Raw genomic sequence first — 17,834 nt, 5'->3', positions numbered from 1 at the left:
CTGCCTCAGCCTCTCCAAGTAGCTGGGACTACAGGCGCCCACCACCAGGCCCGGCTAATTTTTTGTATGTTTAGTAGAGACGGGGTTTCACCGTGTTAGCCAGGATGGTCTCGATCTCCTGACCTCATGATCCGCCCGCCTCGGCCTCCCAAAGTACTGGGATTACAGGTGTGAGCCACCCCGCCCGGCCCAAAACAGCAATTCTTAAAAAGTCAAAAAAACCCACAGATGTTGGAGAAGCTGAGGAGAAAAGCGAACACTTAGACGCTGTTGCTGGGAAAGCAAACTAGTCCAGCCACTATGGAAAGCAGTTTGGAGATTTCTCAAAGAAGGTAAAATAGAACTACCATTCAACCCAGTAATCCTACTGCTGGGGATATGTCTAAAGGAAAATAATTTATTCAATCAAATAGACCCATATGTTCATTGCAATGCTATTCTCATGAGCAAGGACACAGAACCAATCTAAGTGCCCAGCAGCAGGGGACTGAATGAAGGAAACGTGGTACATATGCACCATGGAAATCCGTGCAGCCACGAAAGACAACAAAATCAAGTCCTTTTCAGCAACATGGATGGAGCTGGAGGCCATTATCCTAGGTGACTTAACAGAAGAACAGGCAACTGCATTCTGCAGGTTCTCATTTATAAGAGGGGGGCTAAACATTAAATATACATGAATATAAAGATGGGAACCACAGACACTGGAGATCACTAGACAGGGGAGGGAGGAGGTGTGCGTGGGCTGAAGAACCACCCACTGGGTACCACGTTTACTGTCTGGGCGATGGGATCGCTGGGATCCCAAGCCACAGCCTCTCACAATTGACCCATGTAACGACCCTGCACGTGTACTCTTTAATCTATAAAAAGAGTTGAAATTAAAAATGAATCAAGAAAATAAAATGACATGAGGCAAAAACAAAAAATGGGTTTAACTGACAGGGGTGAGAGAGAACTCTGCATTATGAACTCTAACTCTGCTCTAAAAAAATATAGTCTAGTCATGTAAAATAAGTGTAAGGTATATGATCATAATCTTATAAAAATTACATATGATTATACCAAAACCCTAACATTAAACACTGTGTAATGGAATTATGGATAATTGCCACCTTGTTATTTATATCCTTCTTTTTTTGTCCCATTTTCAAGTGACATTTTTTGTTTATCCTCAGGAACTCATTGCTTCCAGGGGTCCCCTTCTGTACCGACCACCTTCTTTTCCAGTGTCAACCTGAGCCCTTCCTCTGGCCTGGGACTATGGCTTCCTTGGCACTGAAGGCGCAAGAGCTGCATTCAGCCTCAGGAGAGAGGAGGATGCAGGGCAGGTTGTGGGGGTGGTCTCGGCATTGCAGATGAGTCTAACAGCGCCCAGTCTCCATTGCAGATGGCTGCATTTCTCCACCATGTTAGCTACAAGCAAGCCAACCTCGCCCCTTTCTTGATTGGTTTTTGTCTCACTATTCCCAACTGCTTCTTGAAAATTCATATTCTTCCACCTAACATTTCTTTCTACTTCTTGTCTTCACAGTGTATACTGATTTATTGTGCCCAGAAAACACTGGCCCCACCATGTCTTAAGTTACCATCTAAAGTGTAGTGAATGAGTGGACAGGAAAGAGGCCCCTGCCCCAATCATTGCCTCTCATTTATTCACTCACAGGGTAAGTACAGCCTCAGCACCAACAATGGGCTGTGCTGCAGATGCTTCCCTGAGGAAAACAGACAAAATCCCTGCTCCAGTGGGAACAGCAGGTGAACGTAATGAGCAGGTCCACTGCATCGGACGTAGGAAGGTGACAGATGATTCAGGGGGGCTGGGAACAAGGTTGTGAGGAGGAGACCACCGGGAGGGGAGCCCCCAGGTCCTCAGTAGCCTGAACAGGAAGGTCTCCAAAGAAGGTGACATGTGAATCCTGGCTTCAAGGGGGTGAGCATTCCCTCAGGAGGCAGAGCTGGCAAAATGGCCTTGAGTGGTCCAGGGAAAATCCAGAAGGTGCCTCTGTAACATTTTCAAGACAACCCTAAAACAGAAGAAATACTCAAGAATGTATTTATTAAGTAATTAGGATGAAGAAATAAATATTTATGACCTAGCAATTTAATCACCATTTAAGAAAATATTTCACATGAATTGAAAAAGTAGTATATTTATTTCATTCTCTCTCTTTTTTTTTTTTTTTTTTTTTTGAGCTGGAAGGGCTGGGTGTCATTTACTGACAGCAGTTTAAACATATTTATTTTCTTCCCATGGCTGTTTCCTTCCCAGCACAGGCCCAGAGCCCTTGAGAAAGGTAGTCTCTGAACCAGGGAGCCAGGAACGCAGGTCGGACACATCTTTGGCAGGCAAGTTCAGCTCCAGCAGGATGCAATCCTTCAAGTTGGAATTCCATTGGGTATTTGAGAGGGACCAAGGTGGGAGGTAGAGAGGGAGTCTCCAACAGGACTCACATCTCGGCCCAAGCCTCCTCATTATCCAAGTCCGTACAAGTTTTAGGACCCTGGGGGACAACAATCAGGCCCATCCACCTCAACAGGGGCAGATTCTTCAATCTGTGTCCAGTTCACACACACCTGCTTCTGCCGGTCTCACAGTTCAAGAGAATCAGCCTTATGTTAAGGGACAGACTGCCTCTTCTCTGCCCTTCCCCGGCACCTCTCTTCAGCAGCATCTGCGCAGGAACTGCTGGGAAGATGGACACATAGACACTGGTTACATTTGTTGTGATGCAGTCATTCGATGCACTATCATGCAGAGATAAAAAGGAAAAGAATCTGTATGTGCGGATCTTGGAAGATCTTCAAAGTGTGTTATTTTGGGATAGAATCTGCGTGCAGCAGAGTGCCTATGGGCTTATCTTTGTTTTAAAAACCAGCATTTATACGTACACACATCTGTACTATTAGTAAGGAAAACAGTGTTTCCATAACTTATTGCCAGTCTGTTTATCCGTTTTAGGAAAAATCAATATAGTTAAAAAGCCATGGTGGCAGGAATTGGTCATCACAGGCCCTGATTCTACACTGCCCTACAGATGATCCCAAATGAGGTTGCTGGAGGAACGGGATGTGGGATGCAGTCACGTTTCAGAGAGGAACCTAAAGTCAAACTGGACCAGGGGTCTTGCCCCAACCTCTGCCTCTTCACCCAACCCCCACCTGGTCAGGCAGTGACCCTGGAGGGGCTGGGAGGATGCTGGGAGGGCAGTGATGATGGGGAGCCAATGGTGAGATCATGGTGAACACAGAGAGCCCAGACCCCACAGCGTCGAGGGAGGAGCTGGTGTGATGCTGGGAGCACTGGGAAGGCAGGGAGCCTGGGTGCAGCACTCACTGTTCCTCTCATCTGGGGCAGGATTGGGGTGGGTGATGAGAAAAGTTTCCTGAATGTCACAGTTTCTAAGCCTGGCAGAATGACTCACCCCGATTGCACTCACAGCCAAGACCCACTTGGCCTCTGGACCAATCTACCACAGGGGATGGTAAAATCAGGAGTGTGAATACTACTGAGCCTTCGGCCAAGGCATAGGAAACAGCAACCTTAGGATGACCAGCAGGAGGCTCAGACTGCCCTGCCCCCAACTCTCCCACTTTGAGTGGGGAGGAAGCCTTGAGCCCAGGGGCTTGAGGTTTCAGTGAACTATGATCGTGCCACTGCACTCCAGACTGGTGACAGAGCAAGACTCTGTCACACACAAGCTCACACACACAAGTTAAATTGTGGTATAATACATGTAACTTGAAAGTTTCCATCTTAACCATTTTTAAATGTAAAAGTATCTTTATCAAAGTGCAGTATTTCCACCTGCCTGAGCAATCCTGGACCTTCTTCACCTGAATTTTTTCTTCCTAAAGCAAGGATCACTTTAAATCAGACTGTGTTAGTTTTCAATAGCTGTTGTTACAAATTGCTACAAATTTAGTGTCTTAAAACAACATACATTCATCCAGGCACGGTGGCTCACGCCTGTAATCCCACCACTTTGGGAGGCCGAGTTGGGCAGATCACGATGTCAAGAGATCGAGGCCAACATCACAAAACCTCGTCCTACTAATAATACAAAAACTAGCCACACGTGGTGGCATGTGGCTGTAGTCCCAGCTACTCAGGAGGCCGAGGCAGGAGAATCATTTGAACCCAGGAGATGGGGTTGCACTGAGCCGAGATCATGCCACTGCACTACAGCCTGGCGACAGGGCGAGACTCCAACTCAAAAACAAAACAAAACAAAACAAAACAAAACAAAACAAAAACACGCATTGATTCTCTTAAATTCTCCTATGGTTTTGGAGCTCAGAAGTCTGAATGGTCTCAGGGGGATAACATCACCGCGCTGTCAGAGCTGTGTTCCTTCAGGAGGCTCTCAGAGAGAAACTGTCTCCTCCTCACCTTTTCCAGCTTCTCCAGCTGCCCACATCCATGGCACAGGACCCATTTCCCCACCTTCAAATGGAGCTCCACCAGGCTGGGTCCTCAATGTGCCCTCTGTCTCATTCTCCCTTTTCTGTCCCCATTTTCCTGTATAAAGATCCTGTGGTTACAATGGACCCCTGGGAAATCCAGAGAATTACCCCATCTCCAGGACAGATGATGAGCAACCTCAGCTCCATCTGCAGCCTTCACTCCCCTTTCCATGTAACCCAATGCGGAGGTTCCAGGGACTCGGACCCGTATCTTGTCAGGGAGGTGGGTGTGGGGGTGGGATGCTTCTGCCCAGGACCCATGCCATATACTTTTTATATTTATAATTTTTACAGCACAAAATGCTAGAGGGAGCAGAGCAATATTGGAGAAGAGACTTTTCATCCTATTAAAATTGAGCATGAGGCACACATCTTTGCGAGAGGGAGCAGAGCAATATTGGAGAAGAGATTTTTCATCCTATTAAAATTGAGCATGAGGCACACGTCTTTGCGAGAGGGAGCAGAGCAATATTGGAGAAGAGATTTTTCATCCTATTAAAATTGAGCATGAGGCACACATCTTTGCTCTCAGTACTTTGGGAGGCCAAATAAGAAACATTGCTTGAGCCCAGGAGGTCAAGGCTACAGTGAGCTATGATCATGCCACTGCATGCCAGCCTGGGTCACAGAGTGAGACCCTGTTTCAAAAACAAAATAACATAAAATAAGATAAAAAGTTGCTTTTTATCCAATCTAGGTTGTGATAAATTAAGATATTAATTGCTATTCCACAGGAAAACCACTAAGAAACTAACATTTTAAAAATAATTAAGGGGCCAGGTGTAGTGGCTCATGCCTGTAAATCCAGCACTGTGGGAGGCCGAGGCAGGCAGATCCTCTGAAGTTGGGAGTTTAAGACCAACCTGACCAACATGGAGAAACCCTGTCTCTACTAAAAAATACAATAAATACATATGGAAAAGTAAGAGCAAAGTGACAGGTGTAAATTCTGCCTTAGCAGTGCTTCCATTACCTCTCAAACTAAATACTCAAAAGCAAAAGCAGAGGTTGACAGAATGCATTTTATAAATGAACTAAAGATACAATGTAGATCCAAAGATATAAGTCGGTTGAAAGTAAAAGTATAAAAAAGATAAAGCCACCAATAGTAAAGAAAGACCGTTGAAATTGCTATTAACAATTTTTTGTCTGTGTTTCTAGAGACAGAGTCTTGATTTGTTGCCCAGGCTGGTCTTGCTCCTGGGCTCAAACAATCCTCTGATCTCAGCCTCTCAAAGTACTGGGATTACAGGTGTGAGCCACAATGCCCAGCTTGAAATTAATAATATCAAGCAATATGGTGTTTAAGACAGAAATTTTTTCGGAAACACTCTTTTAAAACTAAATGATTAAAAAGAAAATCACAAAAAATCAGAAAACAAGATAAATTAAAACAAAAACTCAGCATATTATAACTTATGAGAAGTAGCTAAAGCAGTCCTTAGAGGGAAATGCATTGCTGTCAGTGTGAATACATCGAGAAAGAGAAAAGAAACAAAGGAGTAATCTCAAATTGAGAACCTAATATTTCACTTGAAGAAACTCAAAAAAGAAGCCATCTACTCGAAATAAACAAACAAAGAATAGAAATTAGAGTGTAAACAAATGAAGTAGGGAAGAGAAAAATATTGGAGAACTCAACAAAACCGAAAGCTGAGTCTTTGAAAAGCTGGGTCATTGGCATTGGAAGTGGCTTTGATGGATTTCTAGAAACAGACCAGGGAGAGGAAAGGAAAAGTAATTCTCGAAAGAGGGAACACTAAGGAGAAAGGTCTGAAAACGCAATGACACCCACAGTTTCGAGGATGGTGAGAAATCCACAGTGAGTGGAGCAGAAGCAAGTGCAGTGAGGAAGAAGAGTCAGGAGGGAGAAGGGAGAGGAGGATGGGAGACCACAGGCACGCCAGCATGACTAGGAGGAGCCCTGTGGGGTGACATTGCTGGGCTGAGATTGAAGGTAAAAGGATGTGACCTGTTTGGCGGCAGTGGGTGGTGAGGGGATTGGGAGGGAAATGTCTGCTGGGCCCCCGGTTGCAGGTGAGTGCAGCAAAGTGCAGGGCGAAGTTCAAGGGCAGGGAGCCCTGGGGGCGCGGGAGGGTTTGTGTGGTGGAGAGCCGGTGGGAACAGAGCATCTGTGTTTGTCTGGGATGTGTGTGCTCCTGTTTCTGCGACATCCCCTCCCTCACCTCTGGTCATGCCTGTGTCCTGGTAGCTCAGGCTCCTTCAGCCCCAGGGCGCAGTGGAGGTTCCAGCCTCAACATAGAGTCCCGCCGTGTCCTCTGGCCCCCTCCAATCCTCTCGTCCCTCCCATCCTCCTGCTGTTATAGAAGATAGAAAGAAATCATTTATGTAGATAGGTTAAAGAGTGTTCCCGTCAAAAAACTTTCCTCCGAACAAAAAGCACCCCAGAAATTGCTCCCTTTCTAACCTCAAGCAGTTCAAAGAAATCACTTGTCTTCTAACAAAGAGCATCCTAGAAGATCAGGCTGTAAAACACAAATAAGCAACTCACAGAAGGAGCACATAATAGGCACAGAAGGGGGAGCTTCCTGGATAATGACCGATCTTCACAAACAGAAGATGGACACGGGGCCTCAATGAGCACATGCCTGTCCTTTTTTTTTTTTCTTTCTTTTTTTGAGACGGAGTTTCGCTATTGTCGCCCAGGCTGGAGTGCAATCGCGCCATCTCGGCTCACCGCAGCCTCTGCCTCCCGGGTTCAAGCGATTCTCCTGCCTCAGCCTCCCAAGTAACTGGGATTACAGGCGCCCGCCACCATGCCCAGCTAATTTTTGTATTTTTAGTAGAGACGGGGTTTCACCATGTTGGCCAGGCTGATATCGAAATCCTGACCTCAGGTGATTCACTGGCCTCAGTCTCCCAAAGGGCTGGGATTTCAGACATGAACCACTGTGCCTGGCCCCTGTCCATTTCTTTAGGCACACTGAGATAGGGAAGCCGGAAGCGCGCATGGGGTGGAGATGCCTGCAGCTGCAAGAAGGTGCCTGGGAACAGGCACAGAAACTCTTCATCCCCTTTTGTCACAGGCAGGTAAGTAGCGCAGAGCAACACAAACCAAGAGCCTGACTGTATGATCAAAGAATGGGGTGTGGGCTGCTAGAGACTCTGCCCTATGCCGATAGCACATCTGGTCCTAACCGGTTCTTCGGGCCCTATGGAGATAAGACACTCCATCCTCACTGGCCCATTTATAAAAACCCTGATATTTTTACTACAACCTGGCAACCCGTTCGGGACACCTCTCTGTGACAGAGAGCTGTTCTTTCCTCTCGCCCATAAAGAACAGCTTTCCTTTCCTTTCCTCTCCAATCTCACTCCGTGGATTTGCGTCCCCGTCCTTGATTTCCTTGGCCACGAGACCAAGCATTTATTCTAGACAACGAGCTGTTTCACTGCCCTTAGTTTCTGGCCTCGTTTCCGCCACTGTGTTTTCTCGAGCCGGGAGACGCAGCCCCAGGGACGCGACAGGGGCAGAAGGAGCCTTGCGTGGGGAATTGAGAAGGGCGCGGCGCGGTCAGAAAGATCAGTCCTCCGCGACGCCTTCTCCTCTTTCTCCGACCCATTCCTGGAACTCACCGGCCCGCGTGGTCCGGGGACAATCCTGCAGCAGAAGCAGAGCCAGGATGCAATGAATGAACGTGCGGCCCTCAGACAGCGCCTTTGGGACCGGGACCTGGCGATGGAATGCCGAGGACACCGGTGTTCGCCGCGCAGGGGAAACTTCGGAGCCTCTCGCTGAGCCGTCTGGAGCTTTGGTCACCCGGGTGGAGCCGAAGCGCGGAGAAAAGTCCTGACGTTTCACTCCTCCTGTCTCCTGCTTCCCATCCTTCCCAGGAGATCGTTTGGCTTCATTGTTTTGCAAATCTTTTCTCCCATTTGAGCGCTGCTTCTTTATTGTCTTAAATGAATGTTTCACAAAGAGCACGGATTGGGTTTTGTACTTTTTCTGCGTGGTTCGTTTTTGTGTGTCTGTGGGTGGTGAAATCGGGTCGGAGTCGCTCTAAAGTCATTTTTGTCTCTTGCGCGCCTCAGGGCGGATATTAAAGGCTTTTGTGGATTTCAACCGCTAAAGCCTTTCCTCAAAGTTCATTGCGAGGGGTTTCAGTTCCGCCCGGCAGAATCCCTCAGGGTTCTGCGCGCTCCCATGGCGCCGGCTGCGCCCGAGCTCCGGCCCCGTCCCGATTGCCTGATGCCCCGCAGGGAGCGCCCAGCTGCCGCCGATGTCCCACCAGCAGGCACCGGGCGCCTAGCGGGACCTGCGGGCGGAACCGCCTTTGGAAGACGCGTGAGAACTCCACCCCATCGCTGCAGGGGACAGTTATTATCTCTGAGCTTGAGATAAGGGGAAATCAGAGGCGGCTGATGGTTTCCTCCTACAGCCTGGTGCGGGTGGCTGGGAGGACTTTACACCCAGCTCCTGCGGAGATGTTAACTTACAGCTGGGGTCCTTGGGGCTCCAAAAGTGCGTCTTCCGCGTGGATCCCGGTCCTGCTTGCTTTGAGACTGCTGCTGGGCGGCGCCTGCGCAGGGGAAGTTTTGTGTCGGAGTTGCTTACCTGGGTTTTATTGATCTTCTAGGCTGCTCTTTGTTAAAAGAGAAGTGATTTCTTTGAACTGCTTGGGGTTAGAAAGGGAGCAATTTCTGAGCTGCTTTTTGTTAGAAGGAATTTTTTTTTTTTTACCGTGGACTCTTTTTACCCTATTTACCTAAATTATTTCTTTCTTATCTCCTATAACAGCAGGAGGATGGGAGGGACGAGAGGATTGGAGGGGGCCAGAGGACACGGCGGGACTCTATGTTGAGGCTGGAATCTCCACTGCGCCCTGGGGCTGAAGGAGCCTGAGCTACCAGAACACAGGGGTGACCAGAGGTGAGGGAGGGGATGTCGCAGAAACAGGAGCACACACATCCCAGACAAACACAGATGCTCTGTTCCCACTGGCTCTCCACCACACAAACCCTCCCGCACCTCCAGGGCTCCCTGCCCTTGAACTTCCCCCAGCACTTTGGGTCCACGGGTCGGGCCAGGGGCTTCTCGTCGTTCACTTCCCGATGCCGTCGCCAGCGGTCCAGGGCTCCTAGTTACTCCGCTGGGCTGGGGCCCCTTCCAGGATGGACGTACTGAGGCTGAGAAAAGCCCGGGACGTGTGGAAAAGTAGGTAGGGAGAGAGGACAGGAGAAAGGGAAGGAGAAGCAGGTGGCAGGAGGACGAGGAGAAACCCCCGCCCCGAAAATGGGGAGAGGGTGACACAGGGACAACTCCCCACCCCCAGGTTAGTCAGGGTTCTCCAGAGGGACTGCACCAATAGGATATAGGTATATGTATATGAAAGGGAGTTTATTAGGGAGAATTGGCGCACGCGATTTCAAAGCGAAGTCCAATGGTAGACCGTCTGCAAGCTGGGGAGGAGAGAAGCCAGCAGAGGCCAAAGTCAGAAAGCCTCAAAATCGGGGAAGCCCACAGGGCAGCCTTCAGCCCCCTGCCAAAGCTCTCAGGGCCCCCAGAAGTCGGAAGCTGCTGGTGCAAGTCCCGGAGGCCAAAGGCCAAAACCCTGGAGTCTGATATCCAAGGAGGGAGGAAGCAAGAACCCGCAGGGGAGGCAGAGAGAAGCCAGAGAGCTCTGCCCACGGAGTCACCCCACCCTTTCCTGCCTGCTCTTTTCTAGCCCGGCTGGCAGCCCATGGTATGGTGCCCACCCACACTGCTGGGAGTCTTCCTCTCCCAGTCCCCCGACTCAAATGTCAGTCTCCTCTGGCAACACCCTGACAGACACACCCAGAAAGAGTACATTACCAGCCATCTAGGAATCCCCCAATCCAATGCACTGGACACCTAATATTCACCATCACAGCCACGCATGCCACACTCTCATCCACACTCCACCCTGACTCCAACTGTCTGTGTTCTGCCTCTGGCAGGGGTGAAGGATCCAGTCTCTCCATGTCCTCACTGTGATTATGATGACAGCCATCCTACTAGGTGTGAGGTGGCATCTCCTTGTGGGTGTGATTTGCATTTCCCTAATGGCTATTGATGTTGAGCCTCTTTTGATGGGCTTAGTGACCAATGTATACTTCTCTGGAGAAATGTTCATTGAAAACCTTTCCACATATTTATATTGCATTATTTCTCTTTACAATATTGAGTTGTAAAGAGTGCTTTATATATTCAGGATACTAGTCCCTTACCAGCTATATAATTTGCACATATTTTCTCCATGCTTTAAGTTGTCTTTTCACTTTCTAAATGGCATTCTTTTTGAAGCACAGAAGTTTTACCTTTGGAATAAGTCAAATTAAACTATTTTTCTATTGTCAATAGTGCCTTGGCATACACTACTTTAGCAGCCTTAGCCAAACTTAAAGTCACAAAGATTTACTTCCATGTTTTCTTTTGTTTTTCTCTTCCTTCCTCCCTCCCTTCCTCCCTCCCTCCCTTCCTTCCTTCCTTCCTTCCTTCCTTCCTTCCTTCCTTCCTTCCTTCCTTCCTTCCTTCCTTCCTTCCTTCTTTCCTCCTTTTCATGACAAAGTTTCACTCTTGTTGCCCAGGCTGGAGTACAGTGGCAGAATCTTGGCTCACTTCACCCTTCATCTCCCAGGTTCAAGTGATTCTCCTGCCTTGGTCTCCCGAGTAGCTGGGATTACAGGTGCCTGCCACCATGCATTGTTACTTTTTGTATTTTTAGCAGAAATGTGGTTTCACCATGTTGGCCAGGCTGGTCTCGAACTCCTGATCACAAGTGGTCCACCTGCCTCAGCCTCCCAAAGTGCTGGGATTGCAGGCGTGAGCCACTGCACCTGGCCATCCAACCCCATTCTTGAGGGCTTTTCTCTTATAATCCAATGACCTATCAAAGCCTCCCCTGCCTAGTGCACACTGGGCACTATGTTTAGGGGGTCATAGACATTCAGTCTCTAGCACCACCTCCGCTGAGTCCTGTCTCCATGGAAATGGGGAAGCTCAACAGCCTCTGCCCCACAGTCTGCCCTTGACTGTCATCGCCTCAGAGTGACATTGAGTAACTCACTAAGGCCAATGGCTGGGCTTCCTTGGGGACAGTTCCAGGGGCTGTATCCTTGTTTGTGTCTGGAGATCCTTCCCTAGTTCTTGGCACATCTTGCATTTTTTTGAGATGAAACTGAATGTTTACAGGAATACAATGTGACAGCTCTGGGAATCAGATGTCCCCACTCTTCAAGGTGTGTTGCTGCTGCTTGTTTAGTGACTTTCCTGGATGGATCTTATAACATCTGTATTCCCTGTCACAGGTGGACCCTGAAGTCTCTGCTCAGTAAGGTGAGGTTGGACAGAGGTTTGCATCAATGCCTTGAGTGGGCGAGTCTCTCCCCAGTGCGGAGGGCTTTGTGTGTGTGGTGCACTCCTGCCCCTGCCGCACTCAGGTGGGCAGCTGATGTCACCACTGCAGCTCCACTTCCTGCCTGCGCAGAACCTCCAGGTCAGCCAAAGTTCAGAGATGTGGCCTTCTCAGGTGCTTCCTGGGCACACGCCAGCCGCTATGCACTTCTCATTCCCCAAACCTTTCTCTCAATTTCCCCCCTAGCCTCTTGTTTGTCCCACATGCAAACGGTGAGGTTGTACAGTTGGAATGATTGCTTTCAGCCAATGCGCGGAAGATCTGACATTTCCCTTAGAGAGCGACCTCAGCAGGCAGGTCAAACGATGACAAACCCAATGAATGGGGCTTTTCCAGTGAGTCCCAGACAGGCCAAGTGGAGTTCTCTGGAGCTGGGGCTTTTGAATGGCTCCAAGCCCAGCGTGCCACTCCAGCAAGTGGAGACTGTGGCTTTGCAGCTGTCACGGACCTGGTGAGTCCAGTGTTTTCTGGGCATAATAAATCAGCATATATTGTGCAGACAAGAAGTAGAAAGAAGTGTTAGGAGGAAGAATATAAATTTTCAAGTGAAGGGAAGAATTAGAAAAAAAAACAAACAAACAATGAGGACAGGGGCAAGGTTGGCTTGGTTGTAGCTAGCCTGGTGGAGAAACGCAGCTATCTGCAATAGAGGACCAGAGCTGTTAGGTTCCCCTGCAATGCCGAGACCACCCCCACAACCTGCCCGGCATCATTCTCTCTCCCGAGGCTGAATGCAGCTCTTGTGCTTTCAGTGCCAAGGTTGCCACAGTCCTACACCAGACGAAGGGCTGAGGTGGACAGTGTAAAAGGAGGAGGTGGGTGCAGAAGGAGAAGGCTGACAGCAAGGCTTTCCTGAGGATAAACAAAAAATGTCACTTGAAAATGGAAAAAGAAGTAAGGGTATAAAGAAGAAGATGGAAATCATCTGTAATTCCATTATACAGTGTTTAATTTTAGGGTTTTGGCACTTTCATGTATAATTTTTATACAATCAGCATCGTAGAATGTATGATTATTTTAAATGACTAGAGTTTATTTTTTTAAGCTGGGTTTGGGTTCATAGTGGAGAGATCTCTCACTCCGGTCAGTTAACCCCATTTTTTTTTTTTTTTTTTTACCTTATGTCATTTTATTTTATTTATTCACTTTAATTTCAACCTATATAATAGATTAAAGGGTACACATACAGGTTTGTTACATGAGTAGATTTTGGGAGGCTGAGGCTTGGTGTCCCAATAATCCCATCGCCCAAACAGTAAGCATGGTACTTTTTTAGTAAAAGTAACAGGTGCTTTTTAGCCCAGGTACCCCTCCTCTCTCTCCCATCTAGTGATCTCCAGTGTCCGTGGTTCATGTGAATTTAATGTGTAGCTGCCACTTTCAAATGGGAACATGCAGTATGTGGTTTTCTCTTCTTGCATTAGGTTGCTTAGGATAATAGCCTCTAGTTCCATCCATGTTGCTGAAAAGGATATGATTTTCTTGTGTTTCATGGCTGCATAGATTTCCATGGTGTCTATGTACCACATTTTTTTCATGCAATTCACTGTTGTTGGGCACTTAGGTTGGATTCTGTGTCCTTGCTGGTGAGAATAGCACAGCAATGAACATATTGGTGCAGGTGTCTTTTTGATAAAATGAATTGTTTTCCTGTGGAGGTATCCTGAGTAGTGGGATTGCTGGATTGAATGGTAGTTCTATTTTAAGTTCTTGGAGAGATCTCCAAACTGCTTTTCACAGCAACTGAACAAGTTTGCTTTCCCACCGACAGTGTCTGTTTCTCTTTTTCTGCAGCCTCACCACCATCTCTGACTTTGTGACTGGTAAGAGATGGTAACTCATTGCAGTTTTGATTTGCACTTATCTGATGATTAATGATATTGAGCACTTTTTCATGTTTGTTGGATACTTGTATGTCTTCTTTTGAAAAGTGTCTGTTCATATCTTTGCCCAATTTTAATTGGGTTTTTTGTTCTTGCTTGTGAATTAAGTTCCTTGTAGATTCTGGATATTGGACCTTTGTCAGATGCATGGTTTGCAAATAGTTTTCCCCATTCTACAGGCTGTCTGTTTACTGTGTTGCTAGGTTCTTTTTCTGTGCAGAAGCTCTTTAGTTTAATGAGGTCCCATTTGTCAATTTTTTTTTGTTGTTGTTGCAATTGTTTTTAGTGTCTTCTTCACGAAATCTTTGCCAGGCCCTATGTCCGCATTGGTATTTCCTAGGTTATATTCCAGGATTATTACAGTTTTAGTACTTACATTTAAATCTTTCATCCATATCGAGTTATTTTACATATATAGGAAGAGGTAGGGGTTCAGTTTCATTCTTCTGCATATGGCTGGCCAGATATCCCAGCACTATTTGTCGAATAGGGAGTTTTTCCCCCATTACTCATTTCTGTTGAAGATTAGATGGCTGTAGGTGTGCAGGTTTATTTCTGGACTCTCTGTTTTGTTCCACTGATCTAAGTGTCTATTTTTGTACTGGTGTTGGTCTGTTTTGGTCACTGTAGCCTTATAGTATAGTTTGAAGTCTGGCAATGTGATGCCTCTGGCTTTGTCGTTTTTGCTTAGGATTGTTTTGACAGTTCGAGCTTGTTCTTTCTTTCTTTCTTTCTTTCTTTCTTTCTTTCTTTCTTTCTTTCTTTCTTCTTTCTTTCTTTCTTTCTTTCCTTCCTTCCTTCTTTCTCTCTCTCTTTTTGGCTCTAAACAAATTTTAGAATAGATTTTTCTAATTCTGTGAAAAATAATATTGGTATTTTGATAGAGATAGCTTTGCATCTATCAATTGTTTTGGGAAGTATGGCCATTTTAGCTCTATTGATTCTTCCAACCAAAGAGCATGAAATATTTTTTTCATTTATTTGTGTTGCCTCTGATTTTTTTCAGCAATGTTTTGTAGTTCTCTTGTAAAGATCTTTCATCTCTTTGGGTAGATGAACTACTAGGTACTGCACTTTCCTTGTGGCTGTTGTAAATAAGATTGTGTTCTTGCTTTCATTCTCAGCTAGAATGTTGTTGGTGCATAAGAATGCTACTGATTGTGTATATTGATTTGGTATCCTGAAACTTGACTGAATTCATGTATCAGTTCCAGGAGCCTTTTGACAGAGTCTTTCAGGTTTTCTTTTTGTTTTTGAGATGGAGTCTTGCACTGTTGCCCGGGCTGGAGTGCAGTGGTGCGATCTCGGCTCACTCCAAAACCTCTGCCTCCTGGGTTCAAGCAATTCTCCTGTCTCAGTCTCCCAAGTAGCTGGAATTACAGTTGCCCGCCACCACGCCCCACTAATTTATTTGTATTTTTAGTAGAGATGGGGTTTCACTATATTGGCCAAGCTGGCCTCAAACTCCTGACCTCGTGATCCACCCACTTCGGCCTCCCAAAGCACTGAGATTACAAGTGTGAGCCACCATGCCCGGCTGTCTTTCGGGTTTTCTATGTATGGAATCACATCATGGCAAAGGGAGATGGTTTGCCTTGTTCTTTTCCTATTTGAATGCCTTTTCTTTCTTCATCTTGCCTTATTCTTCAGCTAGGATTTTCCTGCTGCCTCCTTCAGGCCTCTGGGGGTTACAACCTCCACTCTAGCTCCCCTTCTGCACCTGGGGTTTTCCTCTGAGCCCTATTCACTCCCACAACTGTCTCTTTCATTCACTTGCTTGCTCAGCCTCCAGCCACCCTTAAATCATGTCAGGTTCACTTGTTGAAGGAGAGAAAAACCATCCTCTGTGAGTTTGAAAAGGACTCTGGATTCCTGATAATTGTGTCCTGGGTCCCCGTGGTTGCTGGAGGAGGTGCATAATTGCTAGATCACAGCCATTATAGTCACCTGGCTGTTTCTATTCCCAGCTTCCATGGGCCTGAGTCTGGTGGCCAGGAGCCTGCAGCAGGGGTGAGGCAGGAGGGCCCAGGTGTGCAGAGATGCCCCTCCTCCTGTCACTTGGCTGTGCTGCCCAGGACTCTCCTACCAGCCTTCTGTCTTCTTCCTGTTCCCCAGTCACTGGCCCAGGTCACCTAGCCTTGGGGTGGGGGCTACTGGGGCCTTCCCACTGGCCTCCTCCCAAGACTAACCTGGGCTCCTGTCCTCAGCCCTATGCATGGGAGGCTCTTCTCAAACACAGATCCCAGGACCCACCAAGCTCTGCCCCTCCCAAGTCTGAGAACTGCCCACCCCCGTGTGTCTGTTTTTCTCTAGACCACCCTTCACGTGGCATCTCCTGGACAGAGGCTCTAGTGCATCAGGCGAGAACCTTCTAGGCTCCTGTGTCCCTGAACAGTCACAGAGGTAGCTGTCATCCCATGCCCCTGTCCTGAAGCAGAGACAGGCCCTGGGCTTGGTCCAGGCCTCCTCCTCTTTCCCAAAGCTTCAGGGCCCTAGGGATTGATGGCCACCAGATGAAGGTGATCCCCACATGAAGACTGTGTGGAGAGGGAGGTCAGTGCATACTTTTTGTCATTTAATGGGGAAAGGGCTCAGCGGCTGCGGGAAGAGTGGGACTCAGGGGCTCTGCCCAGTCCTCACCGCAGGCTAAGCCCTCCCCACCAGCCAGGGGCCACTGGGCTCTTCATGTCCTTCATATTTCTGCCCACAGGTCTAGATGCCTCCGTGGTGACTGACACGAGGATCTGCTGGGGATTCCTCAGTTGTGGTTAAACGAAGTGACCACATGGATGAGCCAAACAGAGAGGAGTTACTGCTGCAGACTCAGGCCTGGGCGACCATCGATGGCTGTGTGGTAAAGTGAGCCCCGGCTGGAAGGAGAGCCCTCCCTCAGCTCCTGTGCCCATGGAAATCCAACCCTTCACAGATCTGAGTCTCCTCTGGATTAGGCCATATGTTTTGAAGGTGATGAAGGGATTCTGGGCCTGAGCTGCTTCGTTCTCTGGAGGGGCCTGGGGGCTGCCTGCAGAGGAGGAGGGGGCAGGAGAAGCTGCCTGAGGCTCAGGGGTGAGAAGGAAACTCCTAGAGGCCCTGGCTTTGCAGGGGGAGGAGGAGCTCTGCTGCCATTTATGGAGGTATTCACCCCTTCACATCAATTTCTGAAAAGTAAGTTTTTCTTCAATTTCTATCTTCAACTAGTAAAAGAAATATGAAACAATCAGAATAAACAGAGTGGTTGCAAGCACATTATGGAGAACTTCTTTGTCTGCACTACCTGAGAGTGAGCTGTCACGCTGATGCCCCATCTTAGTGATGCCACCTCATGCTCCATACTTTACTATGGTTTCCTTGCAAACCAGGACAATCTCCAGATAACCACTGTGCAAACTCCAAATTAGATTTCACTCCAGACATTACGACCACCTCATGCTCAGATACCACTCTGGGCTCAGCAATTGTTCTAAGAATGCCTTTAATCACCAGGGAGCTGATATATGTGGGCATTTCCTACCCCCTTATTTTCCTAAATATATACATTACGGTGTTCTATTTGTCCCAGTGGTAGATCTGTATATTTTTGGAAATATGGAAAGTGATCTAAATTGATGTGATTATTTTTATTGTGTGTAAATCTGAAATCCTCACTAACATGTTGGAAAAGTTTAACATTTTCATCCTGCTTTTGGATTGGTTCATTTTTGCTAGTTCAGATTTTGTAGTCTGGTGTAGGGCAAAAGAGAAATCTTTCATCAACATTGAAAAGCATCCTGTACTGTACTAGAATATTTCATTGCTAACTTTTTGCTATGGCAAAGAACAGCATGGTCAGCAGTCTAGTATCTCCATGCTCTCTGGAACATGTTTGGAGCCCGGAACTGACTCTGGGATTGCTGGTTAGTGGGATGAGCACAGCGCCCACTGTCCTGGATACTGCCTGAGTAGATGTCAAAGTGGTGATTCAATCTGGACTCCTACCTACAATGTAAGAAGTCTCTGATATTCCATTTCCTGTCCACCAATTGGTAGAGACAGATTTCATCTGCACACAGATGAAATGAGCAGATTCTACAAGGAACCCTGTCCTTGC

This window comes from Hylobates moloch, unplaced genomic scaffold (genome assembly GCF_009828535.3).
Source record: "Hylobates moloch isolate HMO894 unplaced genomic scaffold, HMol_V3 SCAFFOLD_28, whole genome shotgun sequence".
NCBI lineage: Eukaryota > Metazoa > Chordata > Mammalia > Primates > Hylobatidae > Hylobates > Hylobates moloch.
The sequence above is the reverse complement of the archived record's forward strand: the minus strand, read 5'-3'. Positions refer to the sequence as shown.